General features: G+C 37.4%; 2 pseudogenes; both read right to left on the bottom strand.

Moving 5' to 3' along the window:
• Positions 1-1,432: 1,432 nt before the first annotated feature.
• Positions 1,433-1,551, bottom strand: LOC119468782 (annotated as a pseudogene).
• Positions 1,552-4,160: 2,609 nt separating this feature from the next.
• On the bottom strand, positions 4,161-4,678 carry LOC108292504 (annotated as a pseudogene).
• Between the last annotated feature and the right edge of the window lie 388 nt (positions 4,679-5,066).

Below are 5,066 nucleotides of genomic sequence, written 5' to 3'. Positions count from 1 at the left end.
AAAAGCTATCTACAGCATGAAAACATCAACTTCTTGTACTGGCTTGCAGTTTGAATGACATCTGGTGGTTTTGTGAACTTTTTGGGTGGCCAATATGTCAGGCATAAGACTTGTTCCTTAAAAGTAGTCTAGTTTCTGCTGATAAGGGTTTAGACACAGAAAAGTTCTCATTTTTAGTGGTTCCATGGACGAAAGTTGGATTGGAGAAATCTAGAACAATTCAGGATTTAGTCTAGTCTATAGGTGGATAATAAGAACACAAAAATAACGAACAAAACTACAGTGTAATAACAAGTGTATCATAGCTTTTCTTTAGAAACATAAATTTTTTTCTATACACTAACCGCATAGGAAATCCCAGATTTAAAAAAATCTCTTGAGGCCAGGAAGCCAAATAAAGGCAGACTTTAGATATTGTCTATAGTCATGGCCAGGCGTGGTGGCTCATGCTTGCAATCCCAGTACTTTGGGAGGCTGAAGCGGGTGGATCACTTGAGGTCAGGAGTTCGACACCAGCCTGGCCAATACAGTGAAACCCCATCTCTACTAAAAACACAAAAATTAGCTGGGCATGGTAGTACAAGTGTGGTGGTGTGCATGCCCGTAGTTCCAGTTACTTGGGAAGCTGAGGCAGGAGAATCGCTTCAACCTAGGAGGTGGAGGTTGCAGTGAATCGAGATCATGCCACTGCACTCCAGCTTGGTGACAGGGCTAGGCTTTTAAGTTTCTTGGGCCTGTTAGGAAGTAACAATTTTTACTCATTCACTGTAAGGCTGTAAACCTTTGAAGCCACGTATTTTATGCACATTCCCAAATATGATATTTTAGTCAAAGCCTTGGTAATATAATGAATGTTTTTGATTGTATCATGTTATAAATAGAAAACAGATTCTTATTGACCTTATTTAAATAACCATATTGCTAAAAACATAGTAAGAATAGTTTCTAAATTTTGGAGGAATCAAGTAGGGGGAAAAAACAAATATTTCCACCTTTGTTCACAATGTATACCTTACCAAATTTTGTAACATATGGATAGCTTAAGAGAAAAATTTCCTGAAATCTGTAAAACAAAACATGTAAGGAGCCAATAACATCTTAAGTAAAAGTCATAAAAACATTATCAGTTATTCAATCATATGCAATTAATTTTGTTCTGCTTTATCTTATTTAGCAGTTTCATAAACCCATCAGTTTCTTCATTTGAGTTGTGAAAACATTTTATTTAGTTCATTGATCTTAAAGTTATCAGAAATCTGTGTACATGACTGCTGGGTAGAGTCTTTTCCATGAAAAGCAATTTTAAAAATAGTCAATTGCAAATGCTTTTAGAGCAAAATCAAAGCAATTAACTGTGGATGACAAAAACTTGAAATAGCTGTGGTTAAAAATCTGACGGAAGTTCATTTTATAAATTTATTTTCTTTTTAAAAGCCCACAGCACCTGGTAGTCCCAAGTGGTCTCCCATCCAAGTACTAACCAGGCCCGACCCTGCTTAGCTTTCAAGATCAGACAAGATCAGGCATGTCCAGGGTGGTATGGCTGTAGACAGAAGTTCAAAATTAAAAAAGAAATTTATTTATTTCTATTCCACACAGCATTTTAAGAGAACAACCAGAATTATGGCTGACAATGTCAGACACATTGAGAACTTCAGACTGTTATAAATTTATATTTCCAAAAGATATCTATATTGTTAGTTACCATGAAGCTGTTACAATTTGTAAAGCTATTTATCTGAAAGCTTCTAAAGACCATTTAAAAAATCTTGGCTGGAATGTCAGAAGCAGAAAGTTTTCTCTCAATGCCAGAAGAAAAGTCAGCAGATTCCAAATAGGTAGAAAACAAACAAACAAAAAACTAGAGACACTGGCAGAGAATTTAAAAGGCTGTAGATATTAACTCTATAGCTGCAGGTTTTAGTTTTTTTAAAAAACATTTTGAATAATGGCCATTTTTACTCTGAGTTTTTCTTGATGTAATTTACCCATCAGTTTAGAAATATGTACAACAGTGGGCCATAATATGTATGTAGTAAGCTGGAGTTTGAGAAAAGCTGGCATGTCTTAATGTTTGAAAATACCATTCCATTTCTCATTGATTTCTAAAGAGCAAAGAAAATGTCATAAGTACCATCAAAGTCAAAGTATATCAGGAGTTTAGATCAGAGTTTTAGTGGTGGTGACTGCTTTAGTGGCGTTTAGTTAATCAATCTGTATCATCCATTTAGAATGTTTATTTTTGCTCTTAGAAGATTTTTAGAAACAAGCAAGGGGAAAAAAACCAAATCATTTACAGATGTGCATAACCGAATTAAGATAAGAGTGTTCACAAAAATTTTAAACCAGCCATGCAGATCAAACAAAATATTAAATTAGGTGTGCAGAAAAAACAAAAGTAAATTCACCAGCAAAGACATGCCTCAGAGACAGAATGTAAATTATGTAGAAACCAGGGCACTCAAGCCAGAAGGACAGTGGTCTTTACACCAGAAAGGACTTGCTAGAAAAGACAAAACGTTTTTTTCTCATCCCAGTAGGGATGTGAGGTTCTCAATGAAAGGTGGCCTTAGATCCAAAACAAATCTTGAATAAAATAAAAAGTCTTTACCAAAAAGAGGAAGGATTGGCCTGAAGTCAAACCCAATGGAAAACTGAAATAGTGTCTTAGCTTTTGCTCCCATAAAGAAGTAGGCTTGAACCACAGGTTTGTGTGTAAATAATTTTATTAAGAAAATGCTTTTGAGAGAGATCAGTAATAGAGTGGGAAAGCAGAAAAGGAAAAAGGAAGAAGTCATATAAAGTTGCGATTTCGACAAAGTTCCCCATTTAACCTGACCTCACAAGAAGGTCTTGGAGTATAAACCACATCTCAAAATTTTTTGCATCCTGAGTAAATGAGCTGAGCTTTTGAACGCACATACATTTTAGTCTTTGATTCTGGGCTACCTTGGAATGCGGCACAAACAACTCTTAATAATCCTGGCTCTTCATGTGTGTGAGAAGGCTCTAGTGCCAAGGATGATCTCCTGAAAGTTTCATATGTAAGCTGTGTGCAGCAAAGCATGCAGAAGCTGGGGAACAGTCACACATCAATGGTTAAAATGATGCAGGATATCTGGGCAGGGCATCAACAAGGTCATTACAAAGAATCATATTAGACATTTTTTTTTTTTTTTTTTTTGAGACAGATTCTCACTCCATCGCCAGGCACCAGGCTGGAGTGAAGTGGCACGATCTTGGCTCACTGCAACCTCCGCCTCCCGGGTTCTAGCAATTCTCCTGCCTCAGCCTCCCGAGTAACTGGGACTACAGGCACGTGCCACCACGCCCAGCTAATTTTTTTTGTATTTTTAGTAGAGATGGGGTTTACCCTGTTAGCCAGGATGGTCTCAATCTCTTGACCTCGTGATCCTCACGCCTGAGCCTCCCAAAGTGCTGGGATTACAGGCTTGAGCCACCGAGCCCGGCCGAAAGTAATAATCTAAGAAAAGATACCATGCAAAGAGTAAGCATAAGAAAATTAGAGTGACTATATATTACTATCTAAGTGGACTTCAAGACAAGAATATTATGATAGATAAAAGAAAACATTTAATAACATTTAATCTGGAAGATATAACTGATATAATAATTCTGAATGTATATGCACTGAATAACAATCATAGTTGATGATCTTAACTTCCTTCTCAGTAATTGATAGAACTAGCAGGCAAAAATCAGAAAGGATTCAGAAAAACTGAACACACTATAGCCAACAATCAACTTGACTTGTACGCAAGTACTGTAAATACACATAATTTTCAAATGTACATGAAACACTCTTAAAGATAGATCATATGCTGTACCACAAAACATTTCTAAATTTTAAAGGAATGAAATCATATTCTCTGACCACAGTGGAATTAAATTAGTAATTAATAGCATTAAGATAGCTAGAAGATACCCGAATATTTAGAAATTAGCTAACACACTTCTAAAGCTTAAGGGTTAAAGAAAACATCACAAAAGAGATATATATATATATGTGTGTGTGTGTGTGTGTATATATATGTGTATATATATATAAATATAAATATATATATGTGTATATATATATAAATATAAATATATATATATAAATATATTTATTTATTTATTTATTTTTTTGGAGCCGTATGTCTTTATTAGCTGAGGGACTACTTGAAGAGGATGCAGCGGGAGGAGTGGATGGCCCCAGTGCCTGGCCAGCCATGCTTCACGGGCTTGTAGGTGATGGAGAACTCGCCAACGTAGTGGCCGCTCATCTCTGGCTTGATCATATAGTTGAAGGTCTTGCCATTATAGACGCCCACCACGCTGCCCACCACCTAGGGCGGAATGATCACGTCTCTCAGGCGGCTTTTCACCACTTCCGGCTTCTCCATGGGCGGTGCCTCTTTCTTGGCCTTGCGCAAGCGCTTCCTGCAGCGGAAGCGAGTGTTGCTTCCGCTGCAGGCGGCGGTTCGGTCGCCTGTGCTCGCGTACAGCTTCGTCAGCTGCTCAAAGGATGTGTCCAGCAGTTGTCCAGGTCCACGCAGCAGTAGGTGAACTTGCAGAAGGTCAGCTTCTTTTTCTGTTCTACTTCTGCCAGCTTGCTCGATCCTCGGAAAAGCGATATTAAAATATTTTTAAATGAGTGATAATGACAACGCAACATCTTAACACTTGATTTGTAGAAAGCTTTATTGACTCCGAGAGTCTCAAGGCTCTAACAAAAGAAGTCAAAACAAAGTGTTGGTCAAATACAAACCATTACCTTCAGGAACCCTGATGCGCCACTTTGGAAAACTGACAGTATTCCGCAAAGCTGAGCATGTACAAATCTTGTGATAATAGAAAACTGTGAGCAGAAACTCAAACAAGTAGGAAAGACAAACTACGTTTTACACACACACACACACACACACACACACACGCAGGTAAACAATATGACAGTAAAAAATAAATGCTACTTCATTTTATTCAGAAAAACGCATCAGTGAATTTCACAAACACGTAATCCTGAACAAAAGAAGCCAGACACTAAAAACACATAGTAGAAAGTC

This window comes from Cebus imitator, unplaced genomic scaffold (genome assembly GCF_001604975.1).
Source record: "Cebus imitator isolate Cc_AM_T3 unplaced genomic scaffold, Cebus_imitator-1.0 Scaffold491, whole genome shotgun sequence".
In the NCBI taxonomy this organism is placed as follows: domain Eukaryota; kingdom Metazoa; phylum Chordata; class Mammalia; order Primates; family Cebidae; genus Cebus; species Cebus imitator.
The sequence above is the reverse complement of the archived record's forward strand: the minus strand, read 5'-3'. Positions and strand labels throughout refer to the sequence as shown.